General features: G+C 44.7%; 1 long non-coding RNA gene across 1 annotated transcript in view; it reads right to left on the bottom strand.

The window, feature by feature from the left end:
- LOC138515892 (uncharacterized) overlaps positions 1 to 15,494 on the bottom strand; it is a 139,274-nt gene that overhangs the window by 93,768 nt on the left and 30,012 nt on the right. The window lies entirely within an intron of this gene.

Genomic DNA, 15,494 nt, shown 5'->3' with positions numbered 1-15,494 from the left:
GCCGGGGTTCGGAATGCCAGAGATATGGCGCCGACCCGAAGTGAAACGTGCAGTTCCAGTAAATGACAGGTAAATTCTGGATGAGCGTTCGGGTAATGTCTTTGCATTCGCTCATTCAATGTCTTTGTCTTTTTTCCCCATAGGGGCCGGGGTCCGGAATGCCAGGAAGCGGCAGGACCCGAAATGAAATGGGAATGACCCAACAGGTAAGTCTTAGAAGGAAACTGAGCTTTTCCTATTCCCTTCCTTCTCTCACCTTGGGTTCTTGTCTTTTTCTCTCTAGGCTCTGGGAAGTGGCTGCGGATCCGGATGATCGCTGCTGAAGATGGAGGTGCCCAGGAAAGGTGAGTGAAATGCAGCGCTGCAGCGATCGAAGCGAAATGCTTTTAAAACGATGTCTTCCCTTTCAGGATTGTCAGAGTGATGTCTCCGTGATGCAGCTTTAGCAGGTAAGGTCTTCTTTCTCTCCAATTCTCTCTTAGCAGGTGACCCAGGATGCTGACAGGCGTGGCTGAAGTCCAGATGCAGGAGCTGACACGGTGAGCGTCCAGCTGCGAGGAGCAGAACAACGCGAAGCGTGAGTTGCTGATCGGGCGTGGTTTAAATAGCTTTGGAAGAAGTTCCAGGTATGTATCCTTCCACCGATCAGGTATGTATCCTTCCCCGACCACACCCAGGGGAAAGTAGTCCCACAGGTAAAGTAGTTCCATTCAGGCCTCAAGAGGGCCTGGATGTAGCAGCATGGTCCGCATCAGGTAAGTGCACATTAAAACACTTGAACACTTGTCTAGCTTTATGAGCCTGGCGCCTAAGGCGCCAGGACAGGGGTCCAACATGAGCCTGGCGCCTAAGGCGCCAGGACTGTGTCCAAAGGGCCCCAGCTTGGGCCCGCTGGCACTTCCCTGGGGGGAATGATGCCTGCCTCTGGGGTTGCTGGGTCGGACCTGGCTCCTTAGAGGTAGGCATCATGACAGCCCAATCCACCTTGCCTCACCCACCTGTTCAGGGTGTTCTTTTACTGGCGTGTTCTCACAGTGCAGGCCATCCGCGGTTACCTTCTAATAGTCCCTTGTGTTGCCCGATAAGGCAGCCCTCTCTAAAGTGTGCCAGGCAAGATTTTACTGTACGCTTGTACAGTGCCCTGGCTAAGATGATATTTTACGGGGTACTATTTCAGCATCTTAGTACTTGCAAGAGTGGCTTTTTTGCCAGTTTGCATCCATCATTAAACCATGTCGATTGTTTTTTGTCCGGATTGCTGGACCGTAACAGATGCCTGAATTCTTGGGATACGCAGGTCATTATGCCTATCCATGCTAGCCATTTGCTCTCTGTAGGGGTCTCTGAGTTCAGGCATTTTGCTACATTTTCTATGGTTGTATACATTGCCCTTGACACTAAATGGCCGTGGTCTAGCAAGCCCTACCGCACTGTTTTATACATAGCAGTGTTGGGTAATTTCATTCCAGTGATAAGTCTCTCATTCCCCGGTCATAATCCTAGAACAAGAGGGTCGTGATCACTTTCGAGCCAGGGGAGTTTCTGGAAATCCTTTATCCAGGGCCAGGCCTCTACACCCAGGATGATCTAGTTGATTATCGAACGATATTTCTTGTTCACAAAGGTGTTTGCCTCGAGTATCAGACCTGAATCTCCCATTCACTGCTCTAAGTCCCAGCCTTGTCAAGACATCCATACATTTCCTGACCGGAGTTTCTGTCGTAGCCTCTGACAGGTGCAGTGGATAGATGCCAAATGCCATATCCTCATCCACAATACCATCATCAGTCCCTGTATAATTTCCTATTTTTAGGTTGAAATCACCACCTATCAGGAGTTTGATATTTAAAGAGTGATCTTCGTAGTTCCTGAGGCCCTCCATTACCTCTAATAAAGCTTAGAGTGGCCCTCGGGTGCTACTGTCACCAGTTGCATTATAAAAATTGGCTATGCGCCAGGCACTACCATCAACTAGCATCGCGTCTACTATCAGCATAGTCGGGGAGGTATGGAGCAAACAATGCCCCTTAAGTTTGAGTGAGTGTGCCAAGTATGTTTCAAGACCTCCATGATTCCTGCCACGAGCAGACGCTGCTGCCTTGGCTGTGTAAACCTCAACGCCCGGCAACTGTATTGCATCCAGAGTCCATGTCTCCTGCAGTAGCAAAATATCCATGTTTCCTAGAATAATCATGAAATCAGGATCCTTGAGGTGTTGGATAAACTGGGCGTTCCAGAAAGCCCCTGACAGGCATTTTAGTGGCTTCCAAGTTACATACTTCATGCAAGGTTTTATTTATTTATTTTATTTGTATATTTATATATCAAGGCGCATAACAAAACATACATCTAACAAAAGCATCAAAACAAGATAAAGACAAACGACCAAAACATAAAACAAAAACTATATTACAATGAGTAATATGTATAAGTATAAGGTTGATGCACAGGTCTTTATCTCGTGTTGTGTATGTGTTCCAACTTCCATTACAGCAGGTTTTTTGGTGTCCTTCTGTAGCTGCGGAGCACCATTCCTTAGGAGTTTGAAGATAATCTCAATGCACTTGCCCACACGCTGCTCGTTCTCAATGCGTAGGGATTGGATCTTGCAGATCTCATCCTTAATATCATCTATTGACAATGTGATGCCATTCAGTCAAAGCTCTAATATTCCTACACACCCCATTTTCCACGCAGGGTCTAAGGTCCCTCACTGATGTTATGCACATTTTCTTCATTTCCTCTCTGGAAGCAAGGGGTGGTGTGGGCTGAGCATGAGAGTGGCTGTCCTGTATTTGTTTAGCGTTTGCACATGAATCCGGATGGAGCCAATCACCTCCGGAGGACAAAGTATTAGAGCGTGGAGTCCTCTTTAAAGGACCTGGCAAATTTTCGCTTCTTCCATTGTTTCCGTATTCTTCTTGTGTATGTGCACCACTAAACCCTTACATGTTCTCCATGGGATCTATGATCAGTTCCTTGATCAAAGGGAATGCTGATTTGTATTTTATGATCTCACACTCTTTATACTTTCCTTTCGTGGTGTCCCAGTTAGACTTTGTCAGACTCTGTGATCTTACTCATGCCCATGCCCAAACGCCCTACCACAATGGGTGAGTGACTTCTCTCGATACTCAATGAGTCATTGGCCATATTTCCTCCTGGTAACTCTTCACGTTCTTTGTGCATGCCATGCGTATTGGTGGTAATAAGTTCTACTGGTCCCAAGCAGTTTTCTGCAAAGTATATGTCGATGGATCTCTCCAGCGCTTCCAAGACCGACCTGTCCGAGGGACCCAATCCTATAGCTCCCACTGATCCCGTCAGCCCTGGTTCCATGGAAGTTGGAAAAACAAAAGGGGAGGCAGATGTGCCCAATGTGGATGATAGAGAGGAGACTCCTCCATTTGGAAGTGGTAGTAGACTGTCAGATTGTAGGGGGGGAGAGGCACTTGCTGATGTGTCAGCACACTTGGTTCTTCTGGTGCCTCACCAACTACCCGTAGATCGCCCTGGGTGGGGTCCGCTGTTACGTCTATTACATCTGCTATCTCTCCTTTTTTCTCTGTGAACAATTGGAAATAGTCACAGTGGGCAAAGGTAAATGCAGGGCAGCAGGGGCATTAGGGACATCTACAAATCCATGTAATGCCGTCTTGTCTGGCATTATCTCAGAGACCGTCTAATAGTTGTTTGATAATGTTTGCCCACTGGTTTTACTGATTTTACCTATTGGTGCAGGGCACGCATGGATGTAAGCTGATCTGCCGGTTTGGCCACACTTGGTGTCCCCTCTTCTTTGACCTGGTTTTTGCCACAATGTCAGAGGGTAGGTAGGCAGGTGAGTGGAAGAAGTGTACACCACTCGAAGTCAGTCAGTCGGTCAGCTTGTGGGTCTATTGGGCACAGTCACTAGTCGCTAGTAACCACATGGGTAACAGAGGCTGCAAATACTGCAAGGTGTTGTAATTGCAGCTTTCTAAGGGATGCAGACCTATTGTGCTTCCATATGCGGATGAAAGCGTGGCCATAAGCAAGGACCGACAAAACTCAGAGACCTGAGTATTCAGAAAGGAGGGGAAATTATGGGAGACTATGGGGTATGGATCTGCAGGGGGCTGCTACCACCAAATTCAGACTTCACCTCCCACTGAGTTGTGCTACACATGCCGTCTCAACTCCCACAGTCTCCCGCAGGCCGCTGTTCACAGGTTTTCCCTTCTCTTTTCGACCTTCTTTGTTGTCTGCCGGGTGCTCCTCTTTTAAATCTTGAGCAAGTAGGCTAAAACAAACAAACTGACCCTCGCTGACCCCTCGTGAAGCTCCTGCGGTGGGGTGCAGCCTTCACTCACCACCTCGGATTTCGGCGTGGGTGCAGGACTTCATCCGCTCACTTATGCCCACAATTGCTCACCTGTGCTCGATGGCAGACACCCTTCTCAAGGCTGAAGGCTCCTGGTGTCGGCTCGCCGAAAACAAGAGAATGGTGTAAGGGACAGAAGAGCTGCAAGTTCAAAACATTTATTACATTTTTCAATGGGGTTGGAAAACTTCTATCTTGCCCTACAACTAAGTATTCTCGACCATCAAAATAATAAAGAAAACACAGTCTTTGTCAGTCTTTGTCAAATCAAAAAGGCCTATAGTAACAAAAGTTAATGCCTGTCCTATCTCTCATACAACAAGTATGTAAAGGGGAATATGTGTGCAAGCAAAAATCAGTGGGATCAAAGTGGCTGAGTCAGCTCTCCTCCCCACGTTGGACAACACAGAGTAAGGTGTCCCCCAAAGAAAGGATGACACACTCTGGTTCAGGTTCTCAAAACAAAGGCAGTTCAAAATGTGGATCGAGGCCCACATGGGCTTCCACGTTAAAGTTACTTTTTCCAATGTTCCAAAAGTTCTTTCACAGTTCAACAAAAAATTCACAGTTCAACATAAAGTTCACATAGATCTCCCTCAGCCGGGCTCGGACCTTGCAATTACAACACTTGCAGGGGTTCCCTTCCCAAACCTTAATTCACATTCGTTAAGGGTTCCCTTCCCCTAACTTATCACACTTTCAGACTTGCTCAGTCGGGCTCGGACCTTTCACTGATGTCAAAGACTTCCGGATGTGCGAGGCTTTTACTATAGACCTCCACAGGAGCACTTTGACTTTCTCTTCAGCTCACACACCTTATGTTATTTACCCCCGTGTCTTTTGGTCTTGGTTGTTCAGTATCATAAGCACAAAAGTTCAAAGAAATCTTTCTCTTCAAGCATTCACCTTTTCACTTCCCCTTTTGCTGGGGTTAATCTTGACCATTATCCATTTCCGAGTTTGTTCACTTTGCCATTTTATAACAAAACATTTCCCATTTCGCAGAGACTTTTGAGTGGGCTACTTCCCTTTGCCGGACCGCCCCGCTACTCTGTATCACTGGCTTCACAGTTATCAGCCATTTAAAAGTTCATCACGGGTTAGCTTTCTTTCGCGTCTCAGCATGTACGCAATCTTCACTTGTGAGATATACTGTTGCAACTTCAATCTTTCCTTGATACAAACCGACCTTTCATTTCTTTCACTAACTCACTGGGTGTTTGCGTTCCTTCTCGTCTCTCTGACTTTGATTCACAAGTCAAGGTTAATACCACAGGCTTGACCTTGCCTCCCCAACTCTGTTGTTCACCCGGGATGGTCACTGGCGTCCTTAAAACACAATGCAGGTTTCTTCTTGGCTGCGATTTGGCTTTCTCCATGTCTCCTTCACAGTTTCCCGGAAGCAATGACCTTCTGCAGGTATCTTCAGGGTTTCCCTACCTTTTACTCTAGTCCCTCGATTGGTTGTCCTGATCCAGTAGGTTTGCCTTCGCTCCGGAAGTTCTGCTCCTTCTCATGTTCCACCTTGCTCAGTGTGTATGTCTATGTTACGCCTTTTATCCATGTGGGGAGAGCTATTGGGTATCACATGTATTTGATTAAAGTTAAGTGCCTGACCCGATTAGCGGGACATGTCCAATGAGATATGTAAGGGTTAGCCTCTTTACTCTGTCACCCTCTTCCTCGGCCCAGTGTTTGTGCAGAAAAGGGGGGAGTTGGGACATTGAACAATCCTATAAAATAGGATCGGGCATGGCTATGGGAAAGGGGGGAATACTGCATCTCACCATTGGTTGCCTCACCCCCACTCCCTGAAGACCCCTCACCCAGGTGATCATCCCGCACTGGTCCACCCCAAGGGTCTGGATCCAAAGGCGATGGCTGTGCCCTGGCCACCTGAGAGAGAGATCCCCAGGGACTAGTAGGTGAGACACCCTTTGGTTTCTCACTTAACCTTCCCCTATTCGATGTAGCCACATCTTTTTTGCAGGCAAACCTGAGAAAGGAAATCAATGTTCCCCTGTTCTTTACCTTTTTGGTGTCCACAGCAAAACAGTAGGGTTGCAGGTCTAAGAACCATTGCATGACTCGCGGGTTAGAGTCCTTTCATTGACTTATCCATACCAAAGGTGAGTGGTCAGTGAAGAGGGTGAATTTTCTCACTAGAAGGTACTATCTAAGATGGACAAAACCCATTTGATGGCAAGCGCTTCAAGTTCCAACACATAGTAGTTCTTCTCTTGGGAGAAGAGTTTGACTAATGAATAGGATGGGGTGTTCTAATACATCGTGTATTCACAATACTTCTGCTCCTAACCCTGTGAGGGAGGCATTGGTATGTAATACAAATTCCTTTGAGAAGTCTACTACTTTTAATATTGGATTTTGGCACAAGGTTTGTTTCAGGTTATTGTAACAAGCATCGTCCTCATCAGTCCAACACATTTTCTGGGGTTCCACATTTCTTAGTTTGTCTGTCAATCTAGTTATTCTATCTGAAATATTTGGGATAAACCTACGATAATATCCATCAATCCTAGGAATGCCCTAGGATCTCTCATGATCTTGGGTGTGGGAGCTTCTAGGACGGCTTTCACTTTTTCTTGCTGGGGCTGGGCACTGCCATTCCCTACAAAGAAGCCTAGGTATTTCACTGCTGACAGAGCCATCTTACATTTTGTTGGATTGGCAGCTAGCTAAGCCAGCCTCTCAGAGGGTTCTCATAATAGTAGAAAGATGGAAAAGATGGTCTTCCCAGGTTTTACTATAAATGACTGTCATCAATATAGGCCCCAAAGAAATCTGAATACGGATGTAATATCCTGTCCATGAGTCGTTGGAAAGTTGCTGTAGCCCCAAGTAATCCAAAAGGGAAGACTTTAAATTGGATTAGCCCTATTAGCGTTGAGAAAGCTGATTTTATTTCCTCATCAGGTCCATGCACAAGGACCTGCCAATATCTATTGGTTAAATCTAGGGTTGACAAGAATGTAGCATTTCCAAGTGTATCTATCAAATCATTGATATGTGGCATAGGATAGGCATTGAAGGCAGAGATGGCATTGATCTGCCTAAACTCTATGCAAAATCTCCAAGAGTGATCGGGTTTAGTAACCAACACTATAGGGGAGGACCATGGACTCAAAGAGGGCTCAGTGATGTTTGTAACATTTTTTTAGCCTCATCAATCACTACCTGCATTTGCGCTTCTGGGAGTCTGTATGGCTTCAAATGGAACACTTGCCCTTTTGGAGTTCTGATATAGTGGTAAGTACCATGTACTCTCCCTGGCTTCTCACAAAATACATTGGGGTATGCAGCAATAAGGTCATTCAAATCCTTTTGCTTACCGTTAGATAGTTATTGGGGAATGAGTTCAGAGTTATTTATCTCCTCAGGTACCAAACAAGACAATATAGAGGAGCTAGTAGCAGAAGGATTTTCTTTCCACTCTTTCAGGATTTATGTGATAGAGGTGAGTCTTTTGCCTTCTATCTGGTTGGGCTATTTTGTAGGTACAAGTTCCTGTTTGCTCTAGGACCTCATTGGGCCTGTGCATTTTCAGAGGTAGGTAAAAGGACTAACACTTTCTGTTCTACTGAAAGTAACCTTAGATTTACCTTCTTGTCATAGGTACATTTTTCTTGGGCTTGAGCTTTCTCCATATGAGTGTGGACTAGTCTCTGGATGAGTTTCATGTGCTTTCGCATCAGGGGATTGGCGCCTCTTCTGTTTCTTCCCAGGCCTAGCGGTGCATGTCTAAGTCTAAAACATCTCTTGGTTCTCTACCATAGACTAACTCGAAAAGGGGAGAAACTGGTGGAAGCCTGGGGGGTCTTTGTCACTGCAAATAGGGCCGACGGGATCATATGATCCCAGTCCTTCCCATACTTGTCTACTAACTTTCTCAAAATCATTTTGAGGGTCTTTTTAAATCTCTCCACTAAACCGTCCATTTGGGGGTGGTAAACTGAGGTTCTTAAAGTGGTAATATGTAGTAATGCCTTAACTTCACCAATGAGCTTACTCATGAAATTGAATCCCTGATCCGTTAGAATTTCCTTGGGGAAACCAACAATAGAAAAAAAATGCCAACAGGTGTTTTTTAAATTTTTTTTATTTCAAAATGATATAGTTTACAATAAACTTTTCATTTATCCATTTGTTACCTTACATGTCATAAAATTCATTATATAAAAAATGTGTTATCCTCTAAAGTATTTCTTACCAAAAAAAATCAAGAAGAAAAAAAAAATTTTAAAAAAATATTATTTACATTTTAGAATTTAAAGAGAGTCAGCTTTGCATCCTCATCATGATTTGGCTGTATAGATAGACTTTTAGTCCATTTAGGTTTACTGTCCTAATCCAGTGTGTTACCAATGAATTGCATGAGCGTGTAGATCATTTTTTTATCAAGCCCACTCATCATTCGGGCCCATCTTGCAGCAGGCTCTAATTGATACGTTGCAATTCCAAACAAGGATCCAAACGGAGCTCGCTTCTCAGCTAATGCTGTGCATATCATAATTAGGTGATACAATGTTTCTGGCATCTCTAGATTCATACAAAACCGGCAATAGCCATCTTTAGGTGCAAGTTGTCTGGTTTCAATTAATCTTTCATGGGTCGGGATTAGATTCAGTCTGATCCTTAAACATAAGTCTCAAACTTGTGCATCTGGAAATAGGCATAGGTATGCTGGTGGTTCATTGATAGCTCTTCAATCAGCATCGCAATGGATGTTCATAGCATATCTTGATTTATCTTGACAAGTTCTCATCCAATCATTCCTTTGCATCTTTATTTTTGCGTGTTGTGGACGGTATAGTAGCATGTCTAGGACAATATCTTCCTTTGTTAGTTTAGATTTCAGTTGTTTAATCAATAACTTCAATTTTGTGTTGTTCAGAGAATCCTTCGAACTTCATAGTAATTGGATGGCTGGTGTTGCTTCATCAGTCAGCACTTTCTGCAGCAGGTCGAATTGTTTCCAACATACTATGGAGTCCAGGGATTGGGTTGTGATTTCATGCCTTATTCGGGGCACCGGAAAGTTCTTTGGCAGTCGCAGTATTTTTCTCCAAAATATGGCTTCCAATTTTTTACAATTTATGTTGTCTGCATCTAGCATGGTTTCACACCCGTAGCTGATAATAGGGATCACCTTTTGATGATAGTAGGTGATTACTGGTTTCATTGAAAATTTGCCAAATTCTCTTAAGAGTAGACACCCTTGACTGGCCAACGACTGTGTTTTTCCTTCGATATCAGCTGCCCAGTCCTTCTCGTTCTTAGACTGGTTAATTAGGACTCCTAAGTATTTAAAAATGGAAACTTCCTCCACTATATTTTCATCGATTAAGAATTTACAGTGCTTTTTCTTCCTTGGCTGCTGCTTTGTCAAAGGCATGTATTTGGTTTTCCTTGAATTGACTTTTAATCCATTGGAGGACATATAATCTTCCAATCTTCGAAGGCTGACTTTCATACCAGAGCTTGTTTTGTCCATCAATATAATGTCATCTGCGTAAATTAGGATCGGTGTCGGGATCTAATTAATTTTCGGGGGTTGAGAGCCAGATCGCTGATGTTGTCCTCAAGAACCCCTGTGAATAGACTGTACAATGTGACTGTCAAAGGGCAGCCCTGTTTCAGGCCATTCCATGTTTTAATTGCTGCAGATTGTACCCCTTATTTTTACAGTCTAACTGCTACTGATGTATTTGTATATAGCAGCTTGATCGGTTCCATTATATCTGCCGGACACTTCCACGCTGTCAATTTGGACCACAGTATCTGCCTATTTATGGAATCAAATGCCATTGTGAGATCAACAAAGTTTGCATGGACCATGACAGGCCGTCAGGACCAGGGGACCACGACCCTTTCAGATGTTTTATTGTCTCAATGATATCATCGATTCCCCATTCTAGTTTCCAATTTTGCACCTGGTTTGGTTCATCCACATCCTTTGGGTCTTTTTTATATATAGAAGAAAAGTGATCAATCCATTACTCTCCTGAGACATTTGAGACTAGCCGGTGTTGGTATTGAGCATTAATGTTCAGCAGGAAGCGTAGGTCTCATAGGTTCCGATTTCTGAACGTTGCCAACATCAGTTCAGCATTGTTTTGTTCCATCGTCATTAAATGGGATTTCTTCCAATTAATATAGGATTGTTTGGCTTTTTTTATTTTTAGTAGGTTTCCAGGATTGACTCTTTTTTTCAATGATCGTATGGTTGCCCTTAGTGGCTTCTCTTTGTCTGCTAATTCCGGGTTGTACTGATGTTTGTGGGGAGCATGACTTGCATTGGCGCAAGGCTTCTGAAAGGGCACCAGTAGCCATTCATAGTTCAATTTTGTTGTATCAGTTCGGTCTGCTTCCTCATACAACTTTGGGAGTGCGTTTGCTTGAATTGTTGTTAATCTTAGTCTTGAGAGTTTTGGATTGACTTCCAATTGGATTGCTGAGTCTCTCTTCTTTTGATGGCCTACAATTGCGCCTTGTATTGTCACCATATTGTGGTCACTTTTATGGGATGGAATAACTTCGATTCTCATTATTGATTGATGTAGCTGCAATGATGTGAAGATATAATCAATAGTGGCCACCGATTTCCCTTGGTTCCACGTCGGTAACAGTGACGCTCCTTTTTCACTGGTCATAATAATATGTATATATTATTTCTTGGCGTAGGGGACTCGCTATAAGCCATGCTTTCGTCTTCCGTTGCAGACTCTCCTGTTTCGGAAACTGTCCTAAGCGTTAAAATGGTTAGATGAGACCAGTCTAATGATGCATCTGAAATCTCCTCGTGGGAGAGGTCCAGAGCAGTTGCGGCCTCTTCTTCCTCTCTTGTGCATTCGTCAATTATGATGAATTTCTCTTTGTTTGGAATTGCTTGCAGCGCTGGGTCACTTGAATGTGATAAGTCGTTGTAAATTGATAAATCAAGCAGATATTCTATTTGAGGTTCGCTTTCCGTTTGTACTACTTGAAAAGGGATCGTACTGATGATTTGTTGGGTTTTAGTAATAGGGTTATTAACTTTTGCGCACAGGGTTGGTCTCTTATGAGTCAATGGAGTAACAGCTGGTGACGTCTGTGTTGGTAGTATAATATTCTGCAGGAATGCCCTAGAGCCGGTTTGTTTCAGACATTTTTTGCCCTTTTTTGGTGGTTTGTTAGTTAATCCTGTCTCTTTTCCTTTTTTCAGGAATATTTGGAAGGCATCTACTACTGGCTTCTCGACATCTACGGATGTCAGTGGCTGTGGTAGTAGTAGCATAGGGACCTCTGTACTTCTAGCATCTATGGTATTGGTAAGTAACAGTGGTGCAAGGCCGCCTCCCCTTATGCCCACATTATCTGCTTGTCTCAGGTTATTTTCCTCCTTTGAGGTTTTCCTATGCATCGATGCCACTTGTTGGTCATCTGGTAGTACTATATATATTTTTTTTTAACTTATTTTTATTGTTTTCACTGTATAAACAAATTACATAATACCAACATCACTCCCCAAGGGTCCCCTTCCCCCCTCCCCTGCCCACCCCCTTCCGGAAGAGTTCTCTTTGTTTCATTTGTTCTCGGGACTGTCTAAGAGGTGAAAATGTCTGTTATTCTGATGTTGTGCGGGCACCATTGTTCCATGTAGTCTGATTGTAGATATTCTAAAACTCACCCCATTCCTTCATGAAGGAGTCCTTTGATCCCTGTAGGTTGTGCGTGATCCTTTCCATTGTCATTTGTGACCATACCTTTTGTAGCCATGTGTATATTAGTGGTGGGTCTTGCTTCTTCCAATTCTGTGCGATCGTGGCCCAGGCCGCCATGACCATGCCCATGAAGCTTCTCCATTGCGCCTTGCCGTATTTCTTGGCTTGTTGTTCATTCAGTCCGCAAAGGCAAACTTTCTCCCACAGTTGTTCCGCCTCTGGGAATATCTTTTTCATTTCCGAGATCATTTCTGTCCAGAAGCCTTTGACCCCTTGACAGTCCCACCAGATGTGTCTCCATGTGCCAGTTTCTGTGCAGCCTCTCCAGCAGCGGTCTGACATTTTCGGGCACATGTTATTGAGCCTCTCAGGTGTGTAATGCCATTGGGTGACTATTGTTATCCACATTTCCCTGGTCTGGGCTGTTCATGTCAGTTTAGGGATATCTGCCCATAACGCCAGCCACTGTTGGTTCATGATTTCTTCCCCCAGTGTTCTTTCCCATTTTTTCATGTAGGCCCATTTTATTTCCTCTTCCTGCGTGTTGATGAAGTTGTAGAGTGTAGAGACTAGCTTCTTATCGCCTGAGTTGGTAAGCAGGTATTTTTCAAATGTGGTCAGTTCCCTGGTCGCCGCCTGCGCTATCTCTGGCGTTGTTAACCAGTGTCTGAGCTGAGCTGTTCATATTTGTACCTGTCTGCACTCGTGAGATGCGAAGGATCTTACTTCATTGTCCTGGAACATTTCCCCTATTTTCCTGCACCCTGTCTCTTCCCATTTCTTGAAGGCCCCGTGCTCTAGTCCCGGTGGAAATTGAGGGTTCCTACATATGGGTGTGAATAGGGCGGTTGCCGTGGTTATGTTTCCCTTCCGCGTTTATTCGTCCCAGGCATTCAATGTGGCTTTCATGATCTCGCTAATTCAAAGGTTTGGGTGTCTATGTTGCTTGGGCTTACATAGGAGGTCTTCTAGAGGGGTTCTTGCGACCACCCTATCCTGGGTCACCCAGATCGTTCGTTGGTTATCCCCCAGCCATTCTTTCAGGACCCATGGTTACGCCGCGTGATAGTAGTTTTTGAAATTTGGGAGTGCAAGTCCCTCTTCTCAGACGTGGGTCATGAGGACGGTTCTAGCAACCCTTGGGGGTTTCCTGTTCCAAATGAACGATGAGACTGTCTTTGCCAGCGCTTTAAAGGAGGAGTCCGGGATTGTTATCGGGAGGGCATGAAAGTAATACAGCAGCTTAGGGAGAGTGTTCATTTTCACCGATTGAATTCTCCCCCACCAGGAGATATTTAGTGGGCAACAGCGTTCCAGGTCTTTTTTCACTCTGGCTAGTAATGGGGGGTAATTCCGTTTGTATAGTGCATCCACCCTGTGCGTGAGTGTTATGCCCAAATATTTTATACCTTCTTCCGCTATTTTCAGGCCTGTTGAACCCGCCTCCCTTTCCAGTGTTTCTCTGTTCCCGGCTAAGTGTCGAATTTCCGATTTTGTCTTATTTATTTTCAGGCCCGAGATGTCCCCAATGCCTCTAATACCTGTATGGTACAAGGCAATGTATTCGCCGGGTACTCTAGCGCTAATAGCATATCGTCTGCATATGCTATCACCTTATGTTGTCTGCCCGCCATCTCTATCCCCTTTATTTGGAAAGATTCCCTTATTTTGATTAGTAGCGGTTCCAGAAAGATAGCGTATAGGAGGGGGGAAGCGCTCAACCCTGTTTCATTCCCCTGGTGATCATTACCCTGTCCGTGACTTCCCCATTGACCGCTATTCTTATCGATGGGGAGGTATAGTTGGCTTTGACCATGTTAATGTATTGGTTCCCAAATCCCATGTGTTCCAGGGTTTTAAAGAGTATGGACCATTCCACCCGGTCAAAAGCCTTTTCGGCATCTAGTGATAGTAGTATTGCTGGGGCGTGGGTGTTTTTTTTTCTATTAGGTGTATTAGCCTTCTAAGATTGTTGTGGGTTTGCCTCCCCTGGATGAAGCCTGATTGATCCGGGTTTATTAGGGAGGGTAGTAGCCTAACCACCAGATTTCTCGTATAGATCTTAGAGTCAAGATTTATCAATGCAATGGGTCGATATGAACCGGGGAGGGAGGCATCCTGGTTTATGGAACACCAGTACCTTTTCCTCATTCATGGACGGGGTTACATTCCCGTTGTCTTTGAAGGAGTTTAACAATCTTGTGAGAATTGGTGTTAGGATGTCCGCATATTTTTTATAGAAGGGCGCCCCGTGAAACCATCCGGGCTGGGTGCTTTGTTGTATGGGAGTTCATCTATTGCTTTCTTTACTTCGCTTTCCGGTATCTGGATATCTAGTGCTAGTTTGGCGTCTTCTGGTATTTTTGGGATAGGGAGTGACTGCAGGAATCTATCTTGGTCTTCCTCATCTGGGTGCTCTGTTGCATATAATTTTTTGATAAACTACCTTAAATGTTTCCCCTATATCTTTGGTGCGCATTAGTGTCTCTCCTTGTGCATTTTTGAATTTTAGGATGGTCATGGATTTTTGCTTTGCAGAGAGTTGTCTTGCTAGATATTGTTCCGCCTTGTTGGCTTTGATGTAGAATCTTTGCTTGAGGTAAAGAAGAGATTTCTCTGCCTTTTTGTTACGGAGGAGTTCCGGTTGCCCCTGCGTGTCTCATTGCCTTCTTTAATTTTCTGGTGGGGTGGATCAGTAGCTCTTCTCGAATCTCTGTTAGTTTCTTTTCCAGTTCTCGTTCCCATCCGTGCCTTTGTTTGTCCCTAGCGGCTTTCAGAGCTATCATGTGTCCCCGGGTTACTGCCTTGATTGCCTCCCATACAGTGCCTAGTGGGACTTCGCCTCTGTCATTGTGCTCGAAGAATTCTGATATTTTATCTCTTACAGCCTCTGCCATCACCGGGTCCGAAAGCAGCTCCTGCGGCAGCTGCCAACGGCATAGGCCTCCTTCTTTCCCTGGGGTCGATAAATCTAGCCAGAGCGAAGCGTGATCTGACAGTGCTATGGGGCCTAGCTCCATTCCGTGAACCTTACCCAGAATCCCGGCCGATACCCAAAAATAATCTATTCTCGACATCGTATTGTGTACGTGCAAGTAGTATGTGTATCCTTTGTTTTGACCCATATGCTCCCTCCATGCGTCGCAAAGTGCCATACCATCCATCTTTTTTTTTAGATGGTCGGATTGGGCGCCCTGGTTGTGGGGTGCCCCCGCACTCCTGTCTGTCTGAGGGTGCCATGCCATGTTAAAATCGCCCCCAATTATTATCTCTCCTTTCGTGAACCCCTCCAGTTTCAATTGTATCCCGCAGGAGGCCCGTGTTTGGCGCATAGATAGATGCCAGCATAGGCTTGGTGTTGTGTAGCTTGATATTGGCGAATGCAAGTCTCCCTTCCTTGTCCGTCTGCT

This window comes from Ambystoma mexicanum, chromosome 6q (assembly GCF_040938575.1).
Source record: "Ambystoma mexicanum isolate Mex_15411 chromosome 6q, UKY_AmexF1_1, whole genome shotgun sequence".
Taxonomy (NCBI): Eukaryota; Metazoa; Chordata; class Amphibia; order Caudata; family Ambystomatidae; genus Ambystoma; species Ambystoma mexicanum.
The sequence above is the reverse complement of the archived record's forward strand: the minus strand, read 5'-3'. Positions and strand labels throughout refer to the sequence as shown.